We start from the raw sequence: 17700 nt of genomic DNA on the forward strand, positions 1-17700 counted from the left end.
GCTACCCACTCCAGTATCCTTGCCTGGAGAATTCCATGAATAGAGGAGCTTGGGGGTTATTGTCCATGGGTTGCAAAGAGTCGGACACCACTGAGTGACTATTTACCTTATCTTACCTACCACTTATAACCAAAGACGTATTCTAAAGTGTCAGTTTTAGTTTAAACAGGGTTTCTCAACAGTGTCACTAATAACATTTTGGACTCCTTTGTCAGGTTAATGCAAAGGAATGTAATTCTTATTTTCTCTAGTCCTCTTGAAGGATGTTGCCAAATATCCACCAGGGGGCCAATGTCAACTGCCCCCAGTTGAAAGCCAACAAAGGTTTGTGTCCTTCAGTACTAATCTCTGAGAATATTGAGAACAAGAGAGAAATAGAGTTCAGAGAAAATAGGCAAAGAATTAAATGCACACAAAAATCTTGAAACAATTCAAATTCATAATAAATTCTCTGAAGGAAACAAATGGGATACTAAAATGAGAAATAATGGAGTGAAGAGTGCTACTTTATTTTAGGAATGCCACTTTGTTTTTCTTTAATGTTTGTTTATTTATTCAGCTGTGTCAGGTCCTAAATTGCACATGGGATCTTTCATTGGGGCCGAGGGACTCTCCAGTTGTGATGCATCGGTTTAGTAGCTCTGTGGCATGCGGGACCTTAGTTCCCTGACCAAGGATCAAACCTGAGCCCCTGCATTGCAAGGCAGATTCTTAACTGCTTGGACCACCTGGGAAGTTCTCAAGAGTGCTACTTTAAACAGAGAATATCTAGGTAGGAGTTAGGTAAATGAGGGATTGGAGTTTGGAGTATCTGGTCAAATTATATCTGATACAAGTGTATCTGAGGGAACAGCATTTGTAAAGGCTTTTAAAGAGCAATGAAATGTATGTTTTGTGCTTTGCTATTTTACTTGCCCTTAGTTGCAAAAATGAGAAGGTATTTGTTTTGATGTTTATTCCCTGCCCTCTGCCCCACCCCTCATCCCCATTTGGAGAACCTTCACTATCTGGCCTGATGCATGACTTCAGGGTGTACAGTTCACATCAGGCTGGACACAAGTGGCACTTCCAGAGTTCTATGCCAAAATTAATGTGATTCAGCTGGGTGTCCACTCTATGGAATGCATAATCTCTCCTGTCTGAGAGGGAGTTGATAGATTTCCCAGTGACATCATCCTTTCTTATAGCCTATTGTTGAGGTATTGTTTGAAGAAAAGTAAGGAATTAAGGATTCTAGATATATAGGGATAAAAGGATAAATGTAAACCAGGGGTTGGCAGGAAGGGTGGGAATCCACGAAAGTTAAAAGTGGGAAAGCTACTGCATTGTCAGTGTGAATTTGCTTCATTTTTAAGGACTGATCCATAGCAAGGACTTGACTCGGTGTCCAAATGAAAGGCAGTTGCCTGTTGTTATCCAGGCAATGAGTCACACCTGCCTTGAAAAGTCACATCATCTGTTTTCCCTTTGTCCTAGAATTCCTTTAGGACAGATAAGTCAAAGAGGAAAAGAGGATGTTGGTTATTAAGCAGGTTGGTGGGAAGACTTTTGGTCTGAGCTAAATTTGCTCGAACTCTGCAATAACATAACATAACTGATACATTTTCAACGCAGGAATTTTTGGAGCAATTACTTTTGTCTTTTGTCTATTTAGTGTCTTAATGATTCATGGAAATATATATATGTATATACACATTTATATATGAGCCCTTTATTGGTTACATTGATACATATTTCAAATATTTTTGCCTATTTGCTGACTTAAATTTTTCATCTCTTTATAGTGTCTTTTGATGCAGAGATGACTTTTTAATAGGTGACAATTTTTTCCAGCAGTATTACTTAATAATGGAAACAGTTTCAAACCTTTTTCAAAATGCTCTCTTCATTGCACAAGTTTCTTTCAAAAAGCAGTTCTCACTCATTTTTGAAATACAGCTTTTACTCTAGGGCCATAGGGAAATGTATACATTAAAAAGTTGTTTTGTTGCAACAGCCACTTATCACCAGAAAGGTTCATAAAATTTTAAAATGTAAAACACTTGTCTTTTTTCAAATAAACCTATAAAACTCCCCTTTTGTCAGACAGTACTTTGCTACAAGGTATCAGGGAAAAGATAGTTTCATGAAATAAAAATTAAACACATTTCTGACATCTTCCAGCATGTAAACTGCAATATTTTGAAATATGCTGACCGTCAGGTAACCCAGGATAGATTGTGGTGCAAACTGAGGACTTGGTGTCAATCCCTACATAAGATGATGGCAAAAATTAATTTCTTTCATTTTTACCATATGAATAGAATTAGAAGCTCCTATGTTCTCTATTTGTTTCTGACAGAGATTGATCATCTTACATAACACTTGAGTACAAGCTCCCATTTTGGAGACCAAAAAGTTAGAGATAAACAGACACCTTGAAATTGACAATTGGAACAATTAATACTAACTGTTTTATTGTTTGCATATTAATCAATTGAATGGATTTTAACAGGTCCATAAATTATTAATAGAAGGCAGATCTCTTTAGATGCTCTAGCCACTAAGCAGATACTAAGGTTTCAATAAATATTTGATCTGATCTTGATTTTTGGCCTAAGGGAAAATGGGAGAGATGAATTTCTACTTTGTAGATGTGGAAAAAGAAACACAATGACTATCACAGAGTCTAGGTCCTAAGATGTTGGGAGAAGAAAGAGAGGAAGAAAAAAGTGTTGAATTAAGTAAACTGATATTTCTTTGCCCCTTTAGTGGGCAGCCTAAACGCAAATTCTGTAATGCATCGAGACAGACCTGTTAATGGTGACTTAACAGTGTGACTGTACAAGAGGGCGAGAACTCGTGTAGAAACGAAAATTGTCCCAAATCTAAAACTGCTCTACAGGTACACGCTCCCCGCCGAGCCGCTAGATCCTCAGGGAGTCTCAGCCGGGATAGCAGCCTGGGTCTCCGCACCTGGACCCGGCCGCCGCGGCCACGCCCCAGAGGCGGGGCGGGCTCTCCTCGTAGCCCCGCCCCCCGCCCCCCGCCCTCCCCGCCCTCCCGCAACTCCCCAGACGCCTGCGGCGACGGTAGAGACACCGGAAGGAGCGGTAGCTGCTGCGGGAAGTGGCGGGTGCGGGAGGCGGGGAGCCCGCGGGCTAAGCTGCGGAGCTGTTTTCCGGCGCCCAGGACGCGAAGCCTCCCATCTCCTAGGGCAGGAGAAGAAAAGAGGAGTTGGTGAAGGTGCGGCCACAGGCCACCGTTGGCCGCGCTGGCGGGGCCCGTAGGGAAGGCCTTGGAGGTGAGCGCGACGCTGCTGGGAGGGGCGCAGGGCCGAAGGGCGCCCGCCTGCAGCCAGGGGCCGATCTGTGTTCTCGCTGCCGCGCACCGGAGCTGTGGCTGCTGTAGCGGCCTCTTTTTCTTGATTCCGGATGGTGGTGAGCGCGCGTGTGGGTAGAAGGCCTAGGCCCCTCCAGTGCTTTGCGCTGATGATTGGTGGCCGCCCCGGTAGGGGTCGGCGGAGGACGCGAGTCAGTCGTAGATTTGAGGAAGGGTTCCCAGGGGGCGCTTCCCTGGAAGGCAGGAGTGTTGGTGAGACGAATCCCTAAGAAGGTCTCCGCTCCTTCCTCGGTCCGCATTCCAGCTTGCCAGCCCCGCACGGTGGGCGCGGAAGACTGGAAGCCCCGCAGCGCGCTGGCTCCGGGGTTCTGGTTTCGCTTTGCGGCGCAGTTGGGGTGATCGGACCCATTCGTGTAGCCGTAGGGGCCCCGTTATTCTTTGTTGTCAGCGGAAAAACCTAGGTGTCGTCGTCCCTGGCATTTTTCTTCGATGCATATTTAATCCCGACTGTTTTGAGAGGTTACGGTAGCCCTTGCTGTCTGTGCATCCGCAGCTTTTGTTTGAGTCAGTTTCCATGATGTGTGGTTTCCCAGACCTTTACTCTTACATATTTACCTACTATGAAATGCTCTTCTTTTGAATAATTGTTGGATGACTCTGGTGCTTTACACTCAAGTATTTTTAGGGGTTACGTTTTCATATAATCAATATAAGGCCAGGAAAATTGGGACAGTGGTGACAACACCGGCAGGCGCGTAGGCTCTAAACTGACGCTGAATTTTACCACAAGGATCCCTAGACTCTTGCTTAATAGATGTATAGAATTGTAGAATTTTTTAGTTTGATCAGATTATTTTTCTTTTAAGGAAAATCTCTTTCAAAATAAAATGAGGCTGTCCTAGTTCGTTTCTGGTTGAAGCAAATGTATCGTCTGGAAAGGTCTGACCAAAGCAAATAAGCTATTTGGTCTGAACATAATATGAATATTGTTAGTGAATTCATGCTGTTAATATAAACATGGGGGAAAATGGGAATCTTATTGAAAGACAATGCTAATCTTAAGAAAAAGTATTAGGAATAAATTGTACTACACCAGGGGCTTTATATTACTTTACTTTGGCAGGATTGAAAAAAATGGACGGTACAAGAAATATTCCAGAAATAAATTATTTGACCTCTTGCCATATGCAAGAGAGATAGTCTGCTTAAGATTGCTTCTTATTTTTGATCTGGTTTAGAGCCAGCTTTCACTTTTCTATCTTTTGTGATTCTTTATAACCTATTTGTAACCAAAAACATAAATGCATTTAATGGCATTAGATTGTAGTAGATAAGTTATTTTAATCGTTTGAAATGCAGCGTTGTGGAGATAATTTTAACGTTTATGTACTGCTGTTATAATCTTCAGTGACTTTTCAAATATACAATCTTATTTGATCCTCATGCCTGTTCTGAGTTAGGAATTCCAGGAAGTAAAGGCTTTTTCCACAACAGAGACATTTTGAGATTATGGAAGGATTAGAGTTTCTCTAAAGCCTGAAATAATCTTGCTGAAATAACCTTTGATATAAGTTGGAATTCAGCTAGATTTTGGAGCACAGTGAACTGTAACATGTGACAAACTGTGGACTCTTAAAGGAAATGAAGAGCATAAATGGTGAAAGATTTTTGGTGAGAAATGTGAGAAGTAGTCATTTCTAAAAAGTAAAGGAATAAATAGCAGCTTTTTTTAGTGTAGATTTTTTGTTTGACTTTTTTTTTTTTTTTTTTAATTTGGCTGCTCTGGGTCTTAGTTGTGGCATGTGGCATCTAGTTGCCTGGCCAGGGATCAGACTCAGGCCCCCTGCGTTAGGAACTCGGAGTCTTAACCACTGGACTACAGCGAAGTCCTTCGTGTAGTTTTTAAACTTTTCTTTTTAAGTCTGCATGCAATTTCAGGAGCATTTTGATAAGTAGTTGCAAAGAGAATGAGATGAGTACAGTTGGTTTGTCTATAAAAAGCATGAATTTTGTACAATATAGTGTGCGTGTGTGAGCATGTGTGTATCAGGAGAAGTAATACTTAAGAGACAATGCATATGTCAAAATAACTGTTCTTTTCAAAAGTTACTTTAGAATGCCAAGTAGGTCAGGTTCTGTGGGTCTATCAGGGAAAGCCCTCTGGAAAATAAAAAGAGTGAAACACGGTTTCAGCCCTTAGAGTCAGGTTTGTAGTCAGGCTTGGGTAATTTTTTATACAACTATGGTAAGATTGTATACGATATTGTGGTATTATAATCAGATATTTATGGTATCGTATTATCATGCTATGGTATTATAATCAGGAATTTAGGTGAGGAAGATATTGTGGTATTATACGATATTGTGGTATTATAATCAGGTATTTATGGTATCGTATTATCATGCTATGGTATTATAATCAGGAATTTAGGTGAGGAATACATTACTTGTGATTGAATCTTGATGGAGATGATATTTGACATGTGTGAGCTTTGCAGAATTTTCAACAGGAGGACATTTCTAATGAACAGATTATTATGTTCCTGGGAAGGTACAACTTATATTTGAGAAAGGATCAGTAGAGCAATTTGGCTGATAATAAGTTATGGTTTGTATAAGCTAGTAGTAGATGAAAAAGAGATGAAAAAGACAAATTTCGAAAGCCTTCATTGAAGATGTTTTGTTAGAAGAGGTGTGTGTTTCAGGCTTCCCAGGTGGTGCTTAGTGGTAAAATAAAAAACCCTGCCAATGCAGGAGACTTAAGCTAAGGTTCGATCCCTGGAGGAGGGCACGGCAACCAGCTGCAGTATCCTTGCCTGGAAAATCCCATGGACAGAGGAACCTGGTGAGCTACAGTCCATAGGGTCACAAAGAGTCGGACACGACTGAAGTGACTCAACACACACGCACAGTATGTGGTCCACATGAATGCAGAATGAGCTGTGATTTGGGAAAGGATTGAGACCAAGAGAACACTTGGGCAGCTTTAGGCTAAGCAAGATCTTGATAGTGTCGCTTTTGTAACTCTTACAGTTCCTCTGAAGTGCTATCTTGAAAGCAGACCTGGGTATAACGTGAATGCAGGTGAGATGCCAGGAAGCACAAGGGTAAATAGTCAGGAACGGGGAAAAAGCCAGTGATGGGCAACTGGGGGTTTAATCCTGTGGAAATTTTTGTAGAACTGCCTCAGAATTGTCATAGCAACTGAGAGGTAGCTGGGGAGTTTTTCTACCTATTCCCAAGCCTCACTGATTGAGATTGTCCTTCTGTTGTTTAGCTAGGGCTGGGCAAGATCCTGTCTGGCTGGAGAACTTAGAAGCAGAGAAGTGTTGAATTGACCTTGGGAAGCTAGCAGAATATTCTGTGCCAGCTCAAGGTGAGCTGACGGAATGGGGGCCAAATGTCAACAGTGTCTGTCAATAGGCATTCTCATTAAATAATCCAGGTGTGAAATGAAAGCCTCAATTTAGGTGGAAACCTAGAAGAAATGTGAGTTGAGAAGTGATTGATCAGAGAAGTGGTAGAATTTGGTAACTGATAGAATACAGAACATGAAGAGGTACTCTAAAAAGGCACTGAGGTTTAAGAGTTAGATAACTTGTGATTGAGGAGGATTGACAGGCACTGACAGTCAAATTAGTTATTTCAGGAGCATAAAAGAATTACAGGGTGTTGGAGAGTGTTGATAAAGTCGAGTGTAGATGACTAGTCATTCAAAAGGGCAAGTAGGGTGGGGAATTGAACAGGGCCACCACCCGCCCTAGTTATATAGTGCCTGACCTATACTTGTTTAGGCCTTTGTTAAATTAACCTCTAAGTTCCTGGTTCTAGCGCACTCCTGAAATATGTCAATATGGTGACAATATGGGACTAAATGTGACATGAAGTAATACAGTTTCCTGCAGTTTTTACCTGTAAAATCCTGAAGGAAGAATTGCTATTTTTAGCAGAGGCATTATTTAGATGAATAAATTTTGATTCTTTTTTTAATAATCAACAGTATTCTGATAAAGACAAAAAGTTGACAAGATTCTTAGAATGGTTCTCATTCGAATATGGCAGTTGCCTTTGTTTTTCTATGATTCTACATGTTCTAAAGTAGTTTTAATGTTGTATTTGGTTAATATTCCATAATGTTGATAGTCTGTTAATTTAATTAACTTTCCATCTTGCTCAGAAGTGACTTAAGGTGAAAATTATCGTCAGCTGGTTTTTGCTTCTGTTCAGTTCAGTTCAGTTCAGTCACTCAGTTGTGTCCGACTCTTTGTGACCCCATGAATCACAGCACGCCAGGCCTCCCTGTCCATCACCAACTCCTGGAGTTCACTCAGACTCATCTCCATTGAGTCGGTGATGCCATCCAGTTATCTCATCCTCTGTCGTCCCCTTCTCCTCCTGCCCCCAATCCCTCCCAGCATCAGGGTCCACTCCAATGAGTCAACTCTTTGCATGAGGTGGCCAAAGTATTGGAGTTTCAGCTTCAGCATCAGTCCTTCCAATGAACACCCAGGACTGATCTCCCTTAGGATGGTCCGGTTGGATCTCCTTGCAGTCCAAGGGACTCTCAAGAGTCTTCTCCAACACCACAGTTCAAAAGCATCAATTCTTCGGTGCTCAGTTTCTTCACAGTCCAACTCTCACATCCATACATGACCACAGGAAAAACCATAGCCTTGACTAGAGCTCTTATACTCATTCATTTTTGTTCTCCATTTCTCTTCGTCTCTCTTCCTCTTCCCCCTAGTGTTTGTCATAATTATTTCAAGTAGATGAGGCTACAGTTGACTATACTTTGCCATTATTGGACAGTTTTTTTTTTTTTCTTTTTTTTTTCTTAATGGCAAATGCTGATTAATGTTTATACATCTCAACTAAGGAATTTTGTTTAAAGCTAGATTGCTAGATTAGAGCTAAGTAGTTTGGGTGATTTACTGTGGCAGTGTTAAGTAAGATAAGGTTCTAGAACAGAAATTGCAAGTGGAGAAATCAGGAGATTATATAGTTCTGTTAGTTAGTTAGTTCAGTCGCTCAGTTGTGTCTGACTCTTTGCGACCCCATGAACCACAGCACGCCAGGCCTGCCTGTCCATCACCAACTCCCGAAGTTTACACAAACTCATGTCTGTTGAGTTGGTGATGCCATCCAACCATCTCATCCTCTGTCATCCCCTTGTCCTCTTCCCCTCAATCTTTCCCAGCATCAAGGTCTTTTCAAATGAGTCAGCTCTTCGTATCAGGTGGCCAAAGTATTGGAGTTTCAGCTTCAACATCATTCCTTCCAATGAACAATGAACAGATCAGTCCTGGGTGTTCCCAGGACTGATCTCCTTTAGGATGGACTGGTTGGATCTCCTTGCAGTCCAAGGGACTCTCAAGAGTCTTCTCCAACACCACAGTTCAAAAGCATCAATTCTTCAGAGCTCAGTTTTCTTTATAGTCCAACTCTCACATCCATACATGACTACTGGAAAAACCATAGCCTTGACTAGATGGACCTTTGTTGACAAAGTAATGTCTCTGCTTTTTAATATGCTGTCTAGGTTGGTTATAACTTTCCTTCCAAGGAGTAAGTGTCTTTTAATTTCATGGCTGCAGTCACCATTTGCAGTGATTTTGGAGCCCCCCAAAACAAAGCCAGCCACTGTTTCCACTGTTTCCCCATCTATTTGCCATGAAGTGATGGCACCGGATGCCATGATCTTAGTTTTCTGAATGTTGGGCTTTAAGCCAACTTTTTCACTCTCCTCTTTCACTTTCATCAAGGGGCTCTTTAGTTCTTCACTTTCTGTCATAAAGTGGTGTCATCTGCATATCTCAGGTTATTGATATTTCTCCCAGCAATCTTGATTCCAGCTTGTGCTTCTTCCAACCCAGCATTTCTCACGATGAACTCTGCATATAAGTTGAATAAGCAGGGTGACAGTATACAGCCTGGACATCCTCCTTTTCCTATTTGGAACCAGTTTGTTGTTCCATGTCCAGTTCTAACTGTTGCTTCCTGACCTGTATATAGGTTTCTCAAGAAGCAGGTCTGATGGTCTGGTATTCCCATCTCTTTCAGAATTTTCCACAGTTTATTGTGATCCACACAGTCAAAGGCGTCAGTAAATCAGAAATAGATGTTTCTCTGGAACTCTCTTGCTTTTTTAATAATCCAGCGGATGTTGGATCATACAGTTCTCTTAGTAGATTTAATAAGCCTGTCATTAATTAGGCCGTTAAGGATCAAAGGGACAGATGTGTGTATGTGCGTGTTTGTGTGCTAGTTATGTCCAGCTCTTTGCCACCCCAAGGACTGTAGCCTACCCGGCTTCTCTGTCTGTGGAATTTTCCAGGCAAGAACCCACAGGACTGGGTTGCCATGTCTTTCTCCAGGGGATCTTCCTGACCCAGGGATCAAACTGGTGTCTCTTGCATCTCCTGCTTTGGCAGGAGGATTCTTTACCACTTGCACCAGGAAGAGGAAAATTAGATTAATACTAAATTTCTTTTTGTGTTTCACGGTTTGAAGGAAAATTAAGAATGATTAAGGAAATAGTTATAACACTGTGAGATCTGTGCGAAGATTTTAAAAGAGTTTGTGTTTGCTAGAATATTTGTTTAAAGGACAAGAAACAGTTCTTAAAAGTAAGGCCTTAACAACAGATTTTATAAATTAAAAGTATCCACAAACACTTAGAAGAAATCCAAATCTTTCTGCTTATTATTGTACTCTTTTCATTGATACTTCCATTGTCAATATTTTTGGCTTGCTTTTGTTGGGTAGCAGTTTTCTTCTGTTGTAAATATGAAAAATTAGCTTATTGCAGTTGAAATCATTTCTAAACCTAATATTTAAAATATTACAGTTGAACTAATCAGATTAGTTGTAGTAATGGAACAGTTGTGTAGGCTGAAACTGACAGACAAATCAATTTTTCTGTAGTCAGAGAATATTAGAACTGATTTTGGGCCAAAATGCTGTCCTTTGAAACACCTAACGGTTGGGCTTCAAGCCTCTATGTGTAACAATGATGGGGAATATCCTACTTTCCAGGACTTTTTTGGTTGGGGAGTGGTGGCATATGGTGAGGCTTGTAGGATCTTTGATCCCCAGCCAGGGTTTGAACCAAGGCTTAGGCAGTAAAACTGCTGCATCCTAATCAGTGGACCTCCAGGAACTCCCCTCTAGTCCTCCAGCTTTTGCTTTCTGCTAACTATTCATACTTGTGGTTTTTTCTGATAAATAGCTAGCATTTATTGAGTGCTTACTGTCACTCTGTTCCAAGTAATTTATATCAATAAGGCAGTGACGCCCCATTCCAGTACTCTTGCCTGGCAAATCCCATGGACAGAGAAGCCTGGTAGGCTGCAGTCCTTGGGGGTCGTGAAGAGTCAGACATGACTGAGTGACTTCCCTTTCACTTTTCACTTTCATGCATTGGGGAAGGAAATGGCAACCCACTCCAGTGTTCTTGCCTGGAGAATCCCAGGGATGGGGGAGCCTGGTGGGCTGCCGTCTATGGGGTCGCACAGAGTTGGACACGACTGAAGCGACTTAGCAGCAGCATGTTAACATATGTGTTATACCCACAACTTCATAAGGTAGACTTTTGTAATGATGTCAGTTTTATAGATAAGGGAACTAAGGAACAGAGAAGTGACTTAACACTTGTCACAAACCTAGGACATAGTGGAGCTTGGATTAGAACCAGGCCTTTAATTAGGCTTTCTTTGGCAACTTTACTTTTAGCCATAGTGTTGTTTTATCATGATACAATTTTCATATTATTTAAGACTGTGGAAGGCATTTGTATTCTGTAGCTTTTAGTATTCTTCATAAATAATACATTGGAGATATAATCTACTTAGTTTATGAGTACAATAGAACTGGCTACTCTTTTTGTTCTGAAACCTGTTGTTCTGTTGATAAGTTGAGCAAGAACTGTACTGTTGTTTCATTCATCTTCTGTAGCATCTAGAATCTAAATACTTGAAACTCTTTTCTGGCCTTACTTTAGACAGTAGACTCTCTGAATCCCAATATAGAATATTATATCCATCCTTGTTAATTTTAGCTCACTTTCCTAAATAAACTTTTTTTGGTAAAATTAGTTTTATAATTAGATTTCACTAGTCTGCCTTCTGTGTCTTTATCCATATTTTTGTTAAAAATATTGAAGAGGTCTGCCATCTGCTGTTACAGACTTTATTCTGGATTCATATTAATCTTCTGTGTAGCTAATAAATTAGCAACTAGTTCTCCTGACATAAATTTTTTTCTCACAGTTTCTTGACTCTGATTCTTTATAAATAGCTGTATGTTTTAGAATAGGCTTGATATTCAATAGCTAAGTTGTGTCCAGTTCTTTGTAACCCCATGGACGACAGCACACCAGGCTTCCCTGTCCTTCACAATCTCCGCTAGTTTGCTCAAACTCGTATCCATTGAGTTGGTGATGCCATCCAACCATCTCATCCTCTGTCACCCCTTCTCCTCCTGCCCTCAATCTTTCCCAGCCTTGGAGTCTTTTCCAGAGTTGGCTCTTTGTATCAGGTGGCCAAAGTGTTAGAGCCTCAGCTTCAGTATCAGTTTTTCCACTGAATATTCAGGGTTGATTCCTTTAGGATTGACTGTATTGATCTCCTTGCTGTCCAAAGGACTCTCAAGAGTATTCTCCAACATTACAGTTTGAAAGCGTCAATTCTTTGGTGCCCAGCCTTCTTTATGGCCCAACTCTTACACTTACACGGCTACTAGAAAAACAATAGCTTTGACTATATGGATCTTAGTCAGCAAAAGGATTTCCCTGCTCTTTAAAGTGCTGTCTAGATTTGTCATGGCTTCCCTGGTGGCTCAGATGGGTTCAGTCCCTGGGTTGGAAAGATTCCCTGGAGGAGAGCATGGCAGCCCACTCTAGTATTCTTGCCTGGAAAATCCCCATGGACAGAGGAGCCTGGTGGGCTATAGTCCATGAGGTCACAAAGAGCTGGACACGACTGAGTGATTAAGTGCACACCCTACATTTGTCATACCTTTTCTTCCAAGGAGTATGTGTCTTTTAATTTTGTGTCTGCGGTCACTGTCTGCAGTGATTCTGGAGCCCCAAAATAAAATTTGCCACTTTTTCCCCATCTATTTGCAATGAAGTGATGGGACCAGATGCCATGATCTTGGAATAGGCAAGATGAGGGATTACGAGCAGTTTTTCAATATTAAAAGATTTTCCTTAGGTTATCAACTATTAATATGTCTGATGTATAACAAATATTGATAACACTGGTCCCTATGCTTTTCTAATATTAAAATTTGAATATCTACTGTTCTGTTAGTAGGATGACCAGGTTAGAATTTGGGGCCTGAAACGTGGAGATTGTACTGCTAAAATATCCCCCACTGCCTTAAAAGTAGTATCTTCAGAAGCAGTTTTAAATCTGTGAATGAGCAGTTGAGTCCCTGCCAAAACTGTACATCATACAGAATGAATGCTGTCATTTCAGTCTAGAAGATTTTTCAGTTTTTGCTGTTACCATCTTTATGACTGAGGAGATTTCAGATTGTCTAGATATGGTAGAAAGAGGGAAAAGTTGCCTGATAAAGATGCCACATTGAGGTCAAATTATGGAAAGTTTTAATTTCCACCCGGTTTGATTTTTCTTTTTTTTGCTCTGTAGTGATCACAACCTTTGATCCACAAGCTTCTAAAGGAGTCTTAGAGTTTTGTGGGTTCTACATCTGTAGACTGAACAAATAGCTTTTTCATGTAGTTATTGTTTTTACTGCTTTCATGTTGCTTGTCTTTTCTGATGTCTAGTTCCTGTCTCCCTTGAACAAACTTTCAGACCAGAATGAAAGCATGCATGCCTTCTTTCTTTTGGTGTACACTTTTAGAGGAAACTGAAGTAGCTGATGACTCCTGTTGTCTTACCCTCCTTAACCTGAATGCTCTACTCTCAATGTTCTTTATCAACAGAAGGAAAAAAGAATGATTTGTTACCATAGTGAATTAACTAAGTAAAGTTAAATAACTAGAATATTAAGGGTCTTCTATTTTGATAATGTTGTCTTTAATTATAGAGAATACTAAATAGCCATGATACAAATGGTTAGCTTTTTTTTTTTTTTACATGTATTAATTCTCATTAAGTTGTTTAAATACCAGAACATTAATTGCAGAACAGAGAGAACTAATCTTTCCCTAGTCCCCTTTTCTTCTTTGCTCTGAGGCAACATTCAGATGTGTACATACAGATAGATACAATGAACTATTGTTATACATGTTTTGTTTTGTTTTGTTTTTGGTTGAACTTTTCTTTTTCTCTTTTTTTTAATTGAAGTATAGTTGATTTACAATCTTGTATTTGTTTCTGGTGTACAGCAAAGTGATTCTGTTGTACATATACATTCATTTTCATCTTGTTTTCCTTGATAGTTTATTACAAGATAATATAGTTCTCTGTACTATACAGTAGGATCTTGCTTATCTGTTTTACATATAGTACTTTGTATCTGCTAATCCCAAACTCCTAATTTATCTCTCTCTCCTGTTTAAAATTTTTTACTTCAGTAGTATCATAGAGAATGTAACATTGTACATCTTCCTTTTTTTCCATTCAACCTTATGTCCTTTAGATCTATGAAAAGTGAAAGTGAAATCGCTCAGTCGTGTCCGACTCTTTGAGGACTGTAGCCCCATGGACTGTAGCCTTTGAAGTTCCTCCATCCATGGAATTTTCCAGGCAAGAGTGCTGGAGTGGGTTGCCTTTTCCTTCTCCAGGGGGTCTTCCTAATCCAGGGATCAAACCTGGATCTCCTGCATTGCAAGCAGACGCTTTTACTGTCTGAGCCACCAGGGAAGCTCCTTTAGATCTGTGCTTGTTGATAAATTATTCATCCAGTTCATGATGAATAATAACAAGTTAAAGTGTTGTATAATATTCAGTCGTGTGTGTAATCATTCTTGTATTGATGGACTTAAAACATTTTACCATCAAAAGTGAGATTTAAAGAAAAAAGTGAGATTACATACTATCTAGAAAGGAATGAGGAGAATATTTCTATCTTATTGGCAAACATTGGTATTTAGAGGCAACTCTATAGTTTAAATACTTTTATTATTAAGTAAATAAAGCTAAGGGAATTCAGTACCCATATTTAGGGATTAAGAAAATAAAACAGAAACCAATTAGGACATGGGGATTAAAGATAAAAACTGTAATTAATGGAATTGGAAATAGCAAAACAAAAACAGTGGGAAGGATAAAACCCAGAGCTGGTTCTTTACAAGGACCGATGAATTATTAATAGATAGACCTCATATAAGGGGAAAAAAATCGGAGTAAAAATATGCAATATTAAGAATGAGAAAGGAAACATCATAGATACCCAGATATAGGAGGGATTAATGGAGTCATATTCAAACCTTCCAGAGAAGGCAATGGCACCCCACTCCAGTACTCTTGCCTGGAAAATCCCATGGACGGAGGAGCCTGGTGGGCTGCAGTCCATGGGGTCGATAAGAGTCGGACACGACTGAGTGACTTCACTTTCACTTTTCACTTTCATGCATTGGAGAAGGAAATGGCAACCCACTCCAGTGTTCTTGCCTGAAAAGTCCCAGGGACGGGGGAGCCTGGTGGGCTGCTGTTTATGGGGTCACACAGAGTCGGACACGACTGAAGTGACTTAGCAGCAGCATTCAAACCTTCAGAATATTACGTGTTATGCCATGATGTCAAAGTTGGAAATTGAGATAAGTGGATAATTTTATAGCAAAATATAAATTAGTAGGATTGATCGAAGAAGTGGAAAACTTGAATTGACCAGTTCTCCATCAGGGATTGAAAAGGCAATTGAAAGCTGATCCTTGAACAAAGCAGCATAGCAGATGGTTTCACAGCTGACTTTCATTTAATTTATAAACAACATATCGTAAGTTTTTAAAAAACTCTATTCTGTGTTACTGAGGATGCAAGACTACTCAGTGCATTCTGTGAAGCACACATACTTTTATCCGGAATAAAAATACTACTTCCCTGGCAGTCCAGTGATTAGGATTCTGCCCTTCCACTACAGGGTGCACGGGTTCAATTCCTGTTTGGGAACTAAGATCGCACAGGTCCTGCATCTTGGCCAGAAAAAAAAAAAAAAAAAAAAAACTACCAAAAAAGATCAGTCTTGTTTCTAGAAATGCAAAATTTCTAAATAAAATATTAGCTGATAGAATTTAGGTATGAAGTAACTAATTATACATTTTGACTCAATAGGATATATTGCATCAATGCAAAGATCATTAGTATTAAATTTGTTAATATAATAGATAGTATCTTTGGAAGGAATGATGCTAAAGCTGAAACTCCAGTACTTTGGCCACCTCATGCGAAGAGTTGACTCGTTGGAAAAGACTCTGATGCTGGGAGGGATTGGGGACAAGAGGAGAAGGGGACGACAGAGGATGAGATGGCTGGATGGCATCACCGACTCGATGGATGTGAGTCTGAGTGAACCCTGGGAGTTGGTGATGGACACGGAGGCCTGGCGTGCTTCGATTCATGGGGTCGCAAAGAGTCGGACACGACTGAGCGACTGAACTGAACTGAACTGAACTGATCAACAAATGAAACAAAGAATATAGTAAGCCATCAGTAGCTGCTGAAAAGGCATTTCATAGAGTTCATTAAGACCATTTCTAACTAATACGATACTGCAAATCAACTAAACTGCAGTTTTTAAATAGACCATTTCAAATTTTTTAAATGTAAGCAAATTAAGAATAGAAATTATAAAAAAGACCCTAAATGGCAAAACATTAATATATATAAGGACCCTGACATAGATGGTCATATCACCTTTATATTCAAATTGCATTTAGAGATTCTAACAGATGCATTAAAACAGTAAAATTAAGTAATTGATATTAATATTGGAACATAAGAGGTAAAGTTACCAGATTTTCTAGTGTGTTTAGAGAGTAGCCAAGGAAGCTGAAATGGAACAGTGAAGGAAGTATGTCAACTATTCTGTATAGAATATTGTAGTCTCTAAATCAGATTAATATAGTATGGGCATAGACAGATCAGTTAGAAAATATGTATAGAAATATGTGCAGATTTAATAAAGGGTAAAGATAATGTTATAATTCAGTAGGAAATGGATTCAGTTCACTTCATTTGCTAAGTCATGTCTGACTCTTCGAGACCCCATGGACTGCAGCATGCCAGGCCTTACTGTCCATCACCAACTCCTGGAGTTTACTCAAACTCATGTCCATTGAGTCGGTGATCCATCTCATATCATACTCTGTCCAACCATCTCATCCAGCCATCTCATTTTCTGTTGTCTCCTCCTCCCGCCTTCAATCTTTCCCAGCATCAGGGTCTTTTCAAATGAGTCAGCTCTTTGTATCAGGTGGCCAGAAGTATTAGAGTTTCAGCATCAGTCCTTCCAATGAATGCTCAGGACTGATCTTTAGGATGGATTGGATCTCCTTGCAGTCCAAAGGACTCTCAAAAGTCTTCTCCAACACCACAGTGCAAAAGCATCAATTCTTCGGCGCTCAGCTTTCTTTATAGTCCAACTTTCACATCCATACATGACCACTGGAAAAACTATAGCCTTGATTAGACAGACCTTTGTTGGCAAAGTAATGTCTCTGCTTTTTAATGTGGTATCTAGGTTGGTCATAACTTTCCTTCCAAGGAGCAAGTGTCTTTTAATTTCATGGCTGCAGTCACCATCTGCAGTGATTTAGATTATGTAGTAAATGGCACTGATACAAATGTCTGCCCATCTGGAAGAAAATAAATCTGGGTTCCTGTCTTAAGATAACCTCCTGATAGATTAAAGCCTTGTTTAAAAAAAATTTAAGGCTATTCTGTAGTTTTAGCTCTATAAATTATGGTGAAGGAAACCTTAAGATTAGAAACTCAGAAGCTGTTATAAAATAAGAGATGTGTCTGATTTTATTAAAAATTAATACTTTTAATGATAAAGCATACCAAGAAAGTTAATAATAGTTTTGATTGTAAGATAAGCATAGACTAATGGAATAGCATAGAGCCCAGAAATAATGCACACAGATGTGATCAATTAAAAAAAAATTCATCTTTATTAAGGTATAATTGACAAAAATTTATATTTTTAAGGTGTATAATGTGGTGGTTTCATATAAATATACATTGTAATTACTACAGTCAAGCTATTAGCATTTGTTACTTCACAGTTAACTTTTTTTTTCCCTTGTCAACCCCTACTCCTTCCCCTCTGGCAGCTGTCTGTTCTCTATTTTTTTGAATCTGTTTCTGTTTTGGTTTTTAGATTACACAGACATGTATTTGTCTTTATCATTCTGATTTACCTTACTTGGCATAATACCCTCTAGGTCCATCCATGTAGTCACAA

General features: G+C 39.6%; 1 protein-coding gene across 3 annotated transcripts in view; it reads left to right on the forward strand.

Annotated features, from left to right (window-relative positions):
• The first annotated feature begins 3054 nt into the window (after positions 1-3054).
• The window catches only part of USP33 (ubiquitin specific peptidase 33), a 59274-nt gene continuing 44628 nt past the window's right edge, over positions 3055-17700 (forward strand). For 2 of the 3 annotated variants that reach the window (XM_005204394.4, XM_005204395.4), the window contains exon 1: positions 3055-3283. The gene's annotated coding sequence lies outside the window, so the exon portion shown is untranslated. 3 annotated transcript variants of the gene reach the window in all.

The sequence above is a fragment of the Bos taurus genome, chromosome 3 (assembly GCF_002263795.3).
Source record: "Bos taurus isolate L1 Dominette 01449 registration number 42190680 breed Hereford chromosome 3, ARS-UCD2.0, whole genome shotgun sequence".
Classification (NCBI taxonomy): Eukaryota; Metazoa; Chordata; class Mammalia; order Artiodactyla; family Bovidae; genus Bos; species Bos taurus.